This window comes from Danio rerio, chromosome 5, assembly GCF_049306965.1.
Source record: "Danio rerio strain Tuebingen ecotype United States chromosome 5, GRCz12tu, whole genome shotgun sequence".
NCBI lineage: Eukaryota > Metazoa > Chordata > Actinopteri > Cypriniformes > Danionidae > Danio > Danio rerio.
The window spans coordinates 45,171,277-45,185,118 of NC_133180.1; positions in this window are offsets into that span (position 1 = coordinate 45,171,277).

Sequence of the window (13,842 nt, forward strand, 5' to 3'; positions counted from 1 at the left end):
CTCAATTGTGAATCATAAAAGCCAATTCAGAGGTGAGAAAGATATTTTTATAACTTATCATAATTCTGTGGTAAAAAAATAAAAAAAAGGCCAGATTTGCAGGTTATTTGTGTGAACTGAAACCAGTTGGGTTAAAAAATTCAAAATTACGCTGAAAAAAATGTTGTGATTACGTTGCTATTATTATTATTATTCAGTGGCGGACACAATCGTGCGGAATATGGTGTTGAAAGATATGAAGTAATATCTGTCTTGATTGTTCCTTGTTGCAACCTAAGCTCATTCTGAAAACGTACTGCTATATACATTTCTGGAGAGTGCCAAATATGTCCCTACGTTTTTTTTTTTTTCAATTTTTGTTTTCATGAACCCACCAGAGGCTGCCGTGTACGCTTTTTGATATTTAAAATTTCTCTTGCGAGTGTCATTCACGCCTGCTGTTCTCGCATAAATCCACCAGAGGCTGCTGTCAACTGACTGAATGACAGATCGACTGACCTAAATCCAACCAATAGTGTTTTTAAAAGCACCGGTTGACCTGAACACCCACTTCGCTAAACCCAAAGCAATTCAGAAAAAGTAAAGCCCACGTCTGCTTTTTATCTCATTTTCAGATTTTACCACATGCTCACGCTGTTATTTAATTGTTTATTTATTTCATGGCTTCTGTTGTTATCTTACTCACTTTCTGAAACCGTTCTTCACCAGACTCGTACCCCGTCATCGCTGTCAACTCCTCTTGGCTGCTTCTCAAGTCTGCTGTACAAGATGAGCTACTGGACAAACTGGTAACAAAGGAAAAGCCAGTGGTCCATATGGAGGAAAGCAGTCAGCTGGTAAGCACAAAAAGGAACTGCATCATACTGCTCCTTAGCATTCATTTTAAAGACGGAATGCAGCCACATGTACTTCTGGCTACAGAAATGTATATAGGTGACCTTATTTTCATTTATTTTATGAAACATCCATGATCTTAAATGCATTTTTAGGCCTCCTGTACATTAAACCTGCATGTCACAAAACTTACTTGTTGTATAATTCCAATCCAGAACTAATTGCAGGCTGTTAAATCAGATTGCCAAGACCCTTAACTAGTAGTTAATCACCTTTCATTTGCCATCTATTGAAGTTTCCTGAGAGAGTTGTTCAATTTCAGTTCAAGTTTTATTTGGGGAGAGTTCTTTGTCTCAAAGCAATTACTAAATCACACAGACTTGTCTGTCAAACTGTTACTTAGCAATGCGAATTTAAAGTAGTTTCCCTTAAGAATAAACAATCCTTAATAATTGTTTATTGTTGTTTGGATGCTTATTGGTGTTTTTAATTGAAAGAGAAAGTTTATGTAGTAGTTCGGGTGGAAATAAGAGCACAGCATGAACAGGAAGCTGATTTTACTGCATGAGAAAAATTATATTGAATGCCCCAGACCACAGCATGGATTATTGTGTTTAAAAGATGTTTAATACTGTACATGCAGAACATTACCATTTTTTGATAAAACAAGGCTAAATTTGAGCCATCAGTGAAAATCTAATAAACAGGAATAGACTAAACATGTGAAGTCTGTCTAACTGTAGATTGACATATATTAGATTTTCACTGACAGCCCAAATTTAGACTTGTTTTAACCAAGATGATCGTGTTTGGATGGCTATTAGATATCTCTAATATTGCTTCCTTGCACCCCATCATCATAACTAACTTTATAACAAACCATGTAAATGTTGAGTTTGCCTTATATCTGTACTGTATGCAATGAAATCAATAAATCTATCCTGCTCTTCGCTGCACTTTTTCATACTTCATTGACCTTCCATATTGATTCCTAAACTATTTACCTCCACAAACAATGTGTCTCCACCATAAGAAAACACAGTGCCATCTAAACTAGATTTACTTAAAAAAAAAGAAAGGAAAAGAAAGAAAGAAAAAAGTCAAACGAGAGTACAATATTGAGAGTGAGCACAAACCTCTGAGACTGCCCTCTGAAACAATTTGTAATGATTCTCCCAGGGAACAGACTACTACCAATTAATATGTAATCAGTGTGGTTGGTGTACTGGATGGAGCAAGACTACTGATGTTACAAATTCCCAGTGAATTACCTATGGCTGAATCACAACAGATGCATTACAGGTGATGTTGCTTTTATAAAACATTTCAACAAGAAGTTAATATTGTCTAACTCACATTTTAGATGCAATATGACAGAAATTGTTCTGCAAGTTAAGAAAACACATCCATATATAAACAACAAACAAACTGATCGTTATAAATTTGACAACACATTTATGCGCAAACTCTTACAACACATGGAAATACAGAAACATGCGACTAATAGTGTGAACCACAACACAAATTGAATAATAAATAATTATGTAATAATTTATTTGCTGGCTTCTTAAAAATAATCAAAACATCCTTTGTTTACTCATGTCAGTATAATCTATCGTAATCTGATGTACCAGCCTGATCTCATGAGGAAAATTTCACGAGGACTTTTTTAAAGACACTTTTTCACCTGATGTTTTGCATGTTGGTGTGCCTGCTTACTTTGTTGCCCTTTGCTTTGTCATGAAGTGTTAAAATGTCAGCTATTGGCCTTATTCTTCAATGCGGAAGTGCGTTTGTTTTTGCGATTGTTTTAGAACTTCCGATTTAGCTGCCTATGGAAGAAATTACTTGGAATAATAAACAGCAGAGATGTTCTCCCTGCATTTGCGTGGATTTTTTTTCGTTTGCTCCGGTTTCTCTCACAGTCCAAAGACATGCGGTACAGGTAAATTGGGTAGGCTAAATTTTCTATAGTGTATATGTATGTGTGCAAATGAGTGTGTATGGGTTTCCCAGTGATGGGTTGTGGCTGGAAGTGTATCCGCTGCGTAAAACATGTGTTGGATAAGTTGGCAGTTAATTCTGCTCTGGCAACCCCAGATTAATAAAGGGAAAATGAATGAATGAATAAATAAACCGCAGAAAACAGTCAAACTACTTGCTCTACAAACATGTGTTTGCATGATTATATAAACAAAGCAGAATCATATAATAAGAAAATGTCAATTTGCAACAATAACCAGTGTAACGGGCTGTTTTAATGTCTAAAAATGAATGGAAGTGAATGAGAAGTCCCGAGCCAAAAAGATTCAAATGGCTGAACCCACTTGTATGCAAAGGTGAATAAGCTGAAGCTAAAATCTGCAGGTAATGCTTGCTGACATTTAATGTTAATTGTGAAATTCATCAGTTTATGAGGGCTAAAAATATACAAACTACTACCAGAACAATCAAACAAAACTTACCTCTCAGATTTTCGACCACATCGCTAACTCTAAACAGGAAGCAGCTGGGTTCTCAATACATTTTTATTGTGGTCTGCGCTATTTGCAGTGAATTTCTGTAGTTGCATTTGTTTTGAGTCATGTGTTGTCAAGCTGATTAAGTTGTTTTCTCAGTTTATTTTTCTATTTTTTCAGCGTTTTTCTATTTGCATGTGTTTCTCAATTCTCAATTTGCAGGTCGTTTGAGCTCTCTCAACCACATAAAAACAATTACATGGATTTTCTACAGTGCCATTGGGTGCTAAAATAAGCACAGGGTGTAGAAATAAGAACAGCATTGTGCTGCAAATGTCTTCATGAAATTACATATGATTTAAAAAAACTGAATTGTTAAAACATAATATGTGGACTTTATATTGTCACTTCTCCCTATTTTCTACTACATATATATAACTACTCCCTGAAAAAGTGCACTACGTAAGGGTATAGGCGTTATGATCACCAGCAGTGTTACCCTTGCTAGCACTCTCAAATTCACCCAACTACACATCTGCCAATAAACTGAACTACAATTCCCATCATGCCCTTCACTCACACACCAGTTCCAGATCACTCTAATTGTACACACAGCTGGAGTGGTTCAGGACAAATCAGATAGACTATAAACACAGCACATGCACAAGAACACACCCGGGAGTCTAGTATGCTGTAAGTGAGCATTACCAAGCTTTATCCTTGTCTTGCCTTACCGTGTTTTTGGCCTTTGTTTTGTTTATGTTATTTTGCCACCTGTCCCAACCATTCGCCTGTTTATAACCACTCTTTGGATTACCTGTATACTTATGTTTGCACCTGTTTTGACTTTTTCTTAAGTAAACCTGCATTTGGATCCTCATCTCTGTTGCCATCATTAAAATAGGGGTGAAATGTTTTTGCTCCTGAACTTAAGATTCACTCTAAGTTGGTCAGCGAATGCAAGGTTATTTCCTGGTATTTAAGCTAGTTCTGATATTTTATTACCCTATTACCTGTCTATTATTAAAATATTGCCATTTAAATTGTATTTAGAAACAAGTACTAAAGACGTACTTGATCTTATTGTACATCCCTTACCCAATAACTAAACCCAACTACTACTTTAAAAACTGTTAATGGTGTGTTAAAAGCAATTATTTTACCTTAAATTAAAATGTCACCTTCTGCAATGATAGCCTATTGGTCAGTGCACTGACATATAATGGAAAATGCCTGGTAGGTTTCTTGACATGTGGCCTTCCACATCCCATTCCCTTTAATTTGTCCAACTTCACTTCCTGTCAATCTAATCTATTGTCTTATCATAATAAAGGCAATTATTTTTTTTTTAAAGAAACAACGATAATAAAATATAACCAAAATAAAAGTCCAGTGCTGTATAGATAGGCTAATTTTTGGTAAAATATATTGTATTACAGTACATATTCAGTTATTCGACCAAAATATTCAAAGCTTACTTGTGGTTTAAAATAGCATGTCATGGATCACATAAAAAAAGACGTGATATGAATAACACAAATCATAAAGAAAAGCATTTATGAGGGCATTTTATTGTTCCTGCTTCATAAAAGATAACAATGAATAAACAATCAGCATGAACAAACCAACAAACTGTGCAGGTTTGATACCAAGCCTTGATAACTGGACCTTTTTGCTCGGTAAATCATTTTCACATTATCAGAGAGGACAGTAAGACCCAGGTGTTCCAGGCGAGAGGGAGACTAGAACACATTTCTCATGCCCTTATTCAGGTAGAAGCACTAAATAAATTATCGTCCAGTTCTTATCTGGCGGTTCAGCCTGTCAAACACACTTGCTGAGGTGGAGCCAAATGATATGAGCCTCAGAAACTGACGGCATGGCGTCTTCACAAAGGAGGCTGGCTTAGATTCTGCTTCTGCCATCACAAGATTAGACTCCAGTTCCTCTTCCTCCACAGAGATCTCGCTCACCTATTGTGATGGCCTGGCATTTTGTATGATGATTAGGTCAGTGGTGTTTGCAAGTTTTACACACTGCTATGTATTTGAGAGAACACTGCAACATGATTATGATTATAAATTATACTGATGTCAAGACTTTTCCAATACAGTCAATAGCTGAGACACAATATGATGGCAGTTGCATTTTTATGAAACAAAATAGTGCGAATGTGCATTGCATGATTGTTACTTCGCTTATGTAAAGCTAAAAAAAAAAATACAGCTGGTGCTACTATATTTTTATTATTGTCAATACAGTACATGGTTTACAACAACATACAATGTGGCTTAGGTGTGGCTTTTTGTTTACTGTGACAGTAATGCTAAGAACATATTGAGTTGCTGGCTTAAATAGTTGTAATAGTTATAATTCATTCATTTTCTTTTCAGCTTAGTCCCTTTATTAATCTGGTATCACCACATCGGAATGAACCACCAACTTATCCAGCATATGTTTTTATGCAGATCAAAAATCTAAATTATAATACACTTTAATTAAAGATCATTTAGAAATGGTTTAAGTAACTTAAGTTTAAGAAAGTGCAACCCAGGCTTATTCTGAAAATGTACTTATATACATTTCTTGAGACTGTCAAATACATCCCATGAGCTACTTTTTTGCAGTTTCTGTTTTCGTGAATCCAATGTGTACTCTTTTTGAGACCATTCGCGCCTGCTGTTCTTTTGTAAATACACCAGATGCCGCTGTCGACTGACTGTTTGACTGACTTAAATGACTGACTGACCCATTGACTGGCCCACCCTCCCCTTCCCCAAACCCAACCAATAGTATTTTAAAAAACACATATTGACCCACTCATCTACTTCCCTAAACCCAACAGACAATTAAAAAAAAAAAACAATCCAGAAAAAGAAAAGCCCTCGTCTACGTTATACCATATTCTTACCCTGTTATTTACACGTTTATTTTATTTTTTTGGCTTCTGTTTTGCTCCACATGTTTCTGGAATTGTTATTCACTGGACTCAAACCCTGTCATCATGGTCATCCCCTCTCTGTGTCTCATGTCCACTAACGTACATTGTCTGGAAAAACTGGTAACAGATGGAAAGCCGTCCATATGGAGGTTAGCGAGAATGCCATCCTGCAAATCATCACAATGCAAACACATTTTTTTTTAAAATGTACTGTATTATCACACAATGCAAACAATTTACAAAAATGTGCTGCACTTTCTCACAACACATTTAAATAGCACGAAAAAATGTTTCAAGAGGACCCTAAAATGGCTATTTCGGTTATGGTTATTCATAGATATGTACACTAGATATTTCATACAGACCCTGAACTTGCAGAACATTTCATAGCTAAGAATTAGTTTTTCACGGTTTTGTATGTTACAAACTTTTGTGCTAAACAAGTCACGTTATTGATGATCATACAGACACTTTCTGCATTCACTATGAGGCAAAGTAGCACTAACTTGCACTAAATTCTAGGCTTATGCTAGTTTTGTTGAATAAAATCAGCAAACAATGTAAATTAAATAAGACAATAAGACGCTGCGGTGCTAGGAACGTGCATTAATGCCAGCTAAGAGAAGTAATGGCTAGTTTTTGAAGTAACTTATAAGGGTGTCTGATAACATAACAGTGCCTGTGCCTCAATTTGCATACTGCCCACCTTAAATTATTGAATATTATAAATGTTATATATCATTTAGATCAGAAAGGTAGGTATGCAGATGAGATGCAGAGATATCGATGGTTCACATGAGTCGCTCATAATGAAGATTCATTCACAAACAAATCACTCCCTCCATTATAATTAGAAGTGAAAGCAAGAGAGGGGTTGTGTTTTAGGCCATGGATTAGATCAAAGTTAACATGGAGGAAGGATAATACATTTCCATGTACACAACCACATGCTTTTTGTCAGCAATGCCCGTCAATTTTATCCATCAATGTAGAAAAATAATTTTTAAAAATATTTTAATAAAAAAATATTGGCATACTGACCACCAGGAAAACCTATCATAAATATATGTATAAATGTTTACATATCTATATCTCCGGATGATCAGTCCTTTACTGCACCTTCAAATTCAAATTCAAAATTCAAATTCAAGTCCCAAATTCATTTCAATGAATCACCACTCTGTACTAAAATGGTGGCTCTATTGACACATTTCTTCCTATAGACAACAACAGCGTAGGCAACATCTAATGTAAAATCTATGAGGGTTATATAGGCTAATAAAATACAAAAGACAAGGGCATCAGGTGGTTAAAATAAACAAAACAAAACAAAAAAAAAACCTCACATTTTGGGTCCACTTGAAACATGTTTTTGCGAGTGTGGTGAGAAAATGCATCGCGTTTTCCTAAATTGTTTGTGTTGTGTGAAAATGCAGCATGTTTTTTTTATTGTGTTAGCAATGTGAGGATTTGTTCTGACAAATGAATAAACACAGTTTTTTTAATTAGCTGTTGTTTTTTTGTTGTTTTTTGTAATTGCATGGGTTTTCTTAAATTGCAGTACCTTAAGCTCTCATGGCCACCGTAAAAAGGGCCTTATTGATCATATTATTTGAATAGTAACACTACTTGGAAGGTTGAACACTCCAAAAACAGCACAAGATATTGTTTTTAATAAATCATACATGTACATGTATGAAAATACATTCTCACTCTCCAGAAATGTACTGTATATGGAGGTACATTTTCACAATGAGCCTGTGTTGCAAACTTTTGACCAATAGTGAAAGATATCGTGACATTGCCATTTATGAGATCATTCACTAAAATAATTACTTCAGAAACACTGCTATAGGAACTAAATACGTTTAGAGGTGTCAAAATGATTAGTTTAGGAATTTAACAATTTATTAGTGAGTCATTCATTTGTTACACAGTGTTGCCATGGCAGGAAATATTAGAAAATATGTCTGCTAAATGTCAAAATTGATCTAAATTAGGCATTCAAGAGCTGTGCAATAATTATTCCACACATAATATCCTGCATCATAGGTCCTGTCGCTCAAATCTCCAAGCAGGACACTACCTATTACTGTCCTCTCATCGTGTTACTGACCCCTGTAGGTAACATCGTGACCTCACCCTACCGGGAAGAATTTTGTGCTGAAATAGCTCTGTTAACACAGTGCATGTCAGACTCTGACAAATGCATTTATCAGCTCTGCTGCAGTGCTCATTTTTCACAGCTTTGCTAATTAGAGCACAAAGGGCATCCATGTCTGCCGCACTGGACACTCAATCAATACAAACTCACAGTTCACGCCGGTATAAGAATCCTGGCAGAACTGCAAATGGAAAGGTTATTATGCCCCAGTTTTGATCAGATTGTCAAACCTGCATCCTTCCTTAAAAGCATGGAAACATTTCTTTGTGTGGGGATTTTAGAAACACAAACAATTGTCTGCCAATTTCATATTTTGACTTCAGTTGTTTATATTGCTTAATTATATACTTTTTTTTTCTTCTGAAAGAAAAAAATGGAAGAAAAGAAAGGCATGATATAACTAAGTTAATCAGAATCGCTGGTTTGAGCCGGCTGGGTCAGTTGGCATTTCTGTGTGGACTTTGCATGTTCTCCCCGTGTTCACGTGGGGTGCTCCGGTTTCCCCCACTGTCCACAGACGTGCTGAATTGATAGTTAAACTAAGCTGTCTGTATTGTGTGAATCCTGGTCCTCCAGGTTGGGGGTTGAGTGTTGGGCTAACAACCCACCTCATAAAAAACTAGATGTTACGAAACACCAATATGATGCGGCTAAATATCAACTTCGATATAAATGGTCCTGGGAGTAAGTAAACAATAAAATGCTCACAATTTACGACAAAAATCAAAAACAAAAACGGCAGCTGTAGTTGCCAGTATTTCACAGTGTTTTCTAATTTTTATGGTAAACTACTGTGTTTTTTAAATTTCTAGTGTTAATACAAAAGTACTTTGAAGTACAAAAACTAAAAAGAATCATAGTAATGTCAACAAAAAGCATAAAAAGTTAAGTCATGCAGGGAATTCTGGAAATAACAATTTACTGTTATTCACTGTACGTATTAAAGAAACTTGAAAAAACTTACATATTTCTGATGTAGCATTTTTACAGTTTTTAACATAGAAATCACATACATTTTTTACAGTGTGTACACTACTTGAACAAGTATTTTAGCTTTAGGAAGAATAGATAATAACTTGACTTCTATTTGATTGTTTGGTTTCAAAAGTGGATTATATGAAAAACTAAGGCCTCTAGAATTATTCTCATTTTATTAAAATAAAATCTGATCATGCCTTGATTTTTAATTATTTAATTAAGACAGTAAGGTCTGACTTTGCTTAGACAAAAGTCTTGTCACTTAACAGAAATAATGTACAGTATAGAATATAACGTCATGGTGCAGTGGAAAAATAATTAATATTGTGTCTGACTCCCATGAGCTTGGAGGACTGTATCCATACATCTCTGCAATGACTCAAATAACTTATTAATAAAGTCATCTAAATTGACAAAGAAAGCTTCTTGCAGGACTCCCAGAGTTCATCAAGATTATCGGGATTCATCGTCAATGCCTCATCCTTCATTTAACTCCAGACATACTCAATGTTCATGTCTAGTGACTGGGCTGGCCAATCCTGGAGCACCTTGACCTTCTTTGCTTTCAGGAACTTGAGACTGAAGTATGAGAAGCTAAGCTATCCTGCTGAAGAATTTGCCCTCTACTGTGGTTTGTAATGTAATAGGCAGCTCAAATGTCTTGATCCCTCCAACTGTTGATGTTGCCATCCACTCTGCAGATCTCCACACGCCCCATACTGAATGTAACCCCAAACCATGATTATTTTCTTCACCAAACTTGACTGATTTCTGTGAGAATCTTGGGTCTATGCGGGTTCCAATAGGTCTTCTGCAGGATTTGTGATGATTGGGATGCAGTTCAACAGAACTGGAAAATCGAACCTTCTGCCACTTTTCTAATTGATCAACTAGAAGTCAAGTTATTATTTGTCGCTTATACAACTGGGATTGACGACAAGACTTTTGTCAGGTAGTGTACAGACTGTATATTCTTACCCCTAAACTTAACCCTCACAGAAAACAATCTGCATTTTTTAATTTTATAAATATTTAATTCAGTGTTTTTTTTATTATTAGTTGTTTTCCTCATGGCGTCAGAACAATGTTCCCCTGGTATACCATGATTTACATTTACGAATTTAAGTCCTCCACTAGCCTCTACATTTTAATGTCCCATGAAAGTGCTCGAGACATAAGAGGCACTGTACAAATAAACATGTTTATTCCTAACGTTTTGTTCCACAGGTATCAATCCATCAAATGAAGAGGCCTTGTTTGGTTTGCGCAACATGACATTCATCAAAAGTGGCATCTGTTGAGCGTTAATTTGGTTCTGCCAGACTGCTCGGCTCATTGATAAGATGCTACTATTTTAGAGGCTTGTGATATGTTATGTTCATTAAAGGCCTTACAGGTCAATTATGTTTTGAGTCACGATCAGGAAGGGGAGGGGGGGGGGGGGGGTGGCTTTTAACGATGCCGGGCCATTAAAAGGAAAGTGATCCATGGCACCCCGTGGCATTTCTTCTTCTTGGTAGCCACTTCCCATTTCCTCAAATTCCTCTAATGGTTAATCTTTCAGAGCCAAGGAGAGCACAGATCTCCCCTCGCAATTAAACTCTCAACATATTTCCTCACTAAAAATGCTTGGGCGAGGAAAGTGCATGTTATAGAGAACGTAAAGCTTTTGACTGCATTTACAGAGGGGTGAAAATTTTTAGATGATGAAAGACCTGTGTGCCTTAAAGCGAATTGAGTCGCATTGGGGTAAACTTGAACTGATGTGTTGCTGATGAAGCAGTCCTGCACAGCAGCCGAGGATTGTAATGCATTAGGTTTGTGTAATGGAAAATGGGTTTCAGTCATATTTCTAAGAATATGCATGAAGGAATTTCATGCATGTCAACTAAAACAATTTACAACTGGAATGAGTGCAGCTAAAATTTTTGCCGTTATTTATGGACGCAACAAAAAGGGGAATTTAAATACAGTTATTTTACTTGGAAATGAATATAATGCTGACTGCTGCAAAACCAAACTGTTCTGTCTACTGTTTTCATTTTTTTATTTTGAAAGTGTGAAGAGAAAGTTGCCTTTAGTTTCCTAGTACCCTTTTCATTCAGATTGTGAATTAATATGATTGCTGAATAGTATGGTTACTATTCAGTTTTATATGTACTTTGAAATTACATTAAATTATTTATTTTATGGAAAAAATATAAATTTTATTTTACTTAAGTCTATATGTCATAATGTAAAACAGAGAGGATGCAATACGTTTATTTCACGCTGCCACTTTAAATAATGAAAGCAAAGGGAAGGAACCTGGAAGTATAGGATTAGCAATGTAAACATTGCAAAAACATACTGTAGACTACAAACCTCTAGCTGTTGCCACGTTGCCATGATTTCAAAATGCAGAATGGTGTAAACATCACTTTAATATCATTCAGTTTAATTTAAACAATTAAAAGCATACTAGGCATCAAACAGAATCACAATCTCTTTAAGAGTAATAAAGCTTAAGAGTCCTCCTGGAGTTCCGTTTGGGCACCAGGTAAACACTGTAGGGACGCTTTGCTGCTTTAGCTTATGTAACCCGGTGAGCAATAAACTAATGCAGTCCTCTGTAGCACACCCTTGTGTTGTCTGTAATAGTGTTGCTCCAATACTTAAGTTTTAAAAACATTCATTTCCCGCTAACATTTAAGCATAGTTGGGTGTATTCTTAAACACAGCTAATTTGCCTGATAGTATTCCCCAGTCCACAACAGAAGTGACTGATTGAGTGATTGACCGTGAAGTTCATCAGTTCACTGCACTTCACTGAGTGCAAACACAGATGCAAGGACACTGGAGCATTTTAAAGCCATGAAGATCAGTTGATTCATCAGTGGATTTCTCGTCTGTGTTTGCACTTGTATTTATGACCGCCTTTTGCGATTGGTCAACAGCATTCAGCGCAAGACAGAGTGAAATGCCCAGCACGGCCTATCAAAAATATTGAAGTAGTCAGAGTGCAGAGTGTATGTGTGAGCATACCTGCCAACACTTTTACTGCTCCCGTATTTCAAACCCATCTCCAGCCACCCACCCATTTTGTTATTTATCCCGGAAAACTCCCGTAATTTCAACCAACTGAATTTTCCTGGGTTTAGGCTTGGAACAATTGGGCAGGGCTTATGTTTTGTATCGACATCACACCGAAACAGCTAAAGACTCGTTATCAAGATGATTCTTTTGTAGCAACAATGAGTCAACTCTTTTATAGATGAATCAATAGTTTTAAACACTGTCCACTTTCAGATTTAAGCCTTAGCTGGATATTTCATTTCACATGGAGCCGTGTTACACACTACATGGAAGGTCATTTACAAAAACCTATAATAAATGGCTCTTTAAATGTTAGCGGAAATAGATGCGAAATTCAGAATCGTGACAAGTCTGTAGTGAAAGAATTAGTTCATTAACTTGAGTTTGATAAATGTCATCTAAAACATGTGATCTGGAAAGAAATTGTTAGCTTACTAATTTCTCTTATTTTAGCTAAAAATGAAGTCTGATATTTCTTTTTATTTTCACTATCCATTCAGAACGACCTTCAGGTCCATCGGAAGGCGCAAAAATGATAAATTTGTGTCACTTTCACTTCGCTGATAAGACATACAGTCAGGTACACAACGTTTGTGTTTCAGGCAATACTTCAGGGTTTCTTTCCACCGCAGCCTTGATTTTGCTTTTAAAATGGCGGCCTCGTGAAATCGGTTCAACATTGAACAAGTTTAAAATAGAAAACTGAACACAAAGAAAATAGCAAAAAGGTGTTCCTACTAGGCCAACGATCTCGACACTCGACGAACAGGAACAAACAGACAGGAACGAGAACAACGAGCTGATAACCAGCAGTACCTATCGACTAAATACTGTATATATTGCGAGTAAAACAGGAATCAATGGAAGAATGCTGATTAAGTCAGCTGATCCGTGAGCATGCTGCCAGCACAAAAGGTAAACAAACACACCCACCCTCACACACACAGCATAACACATAACATACAGAAAGAACACACAAATCCCTGAACTGTGACACTAACAACAGTGTAAAAATCAGTCTATTTTTGGACTATTCCCTAGTACCAAAGAATTCTGGCCCAGATTTGGCATAAAACTGGCACAGTGGGCATTTATCTGGCACTAGCCTACAGCATGTTGCCAAACATGGCCAGGGTTTGGCAGTGGTGGCACCGTCTTTATGGCGGCACTCAAGATTTGGGCCAGATGTAAAACATAGTATTTGGCCCAGATTTAAAAAAATGATATGTGGGCCATGTGAGTTTGGCCAGTCTTGACCCACATTTAAAATACATTAAAATAATTTTTGAGTAACGAAAAAAAATTCTACCAATTAGGTCACTTTGACAAAAAGCATACCCATAGTGTGCCTAAAGCACAACGCTTCATGGGTTTATCAATTTCATTGCAAT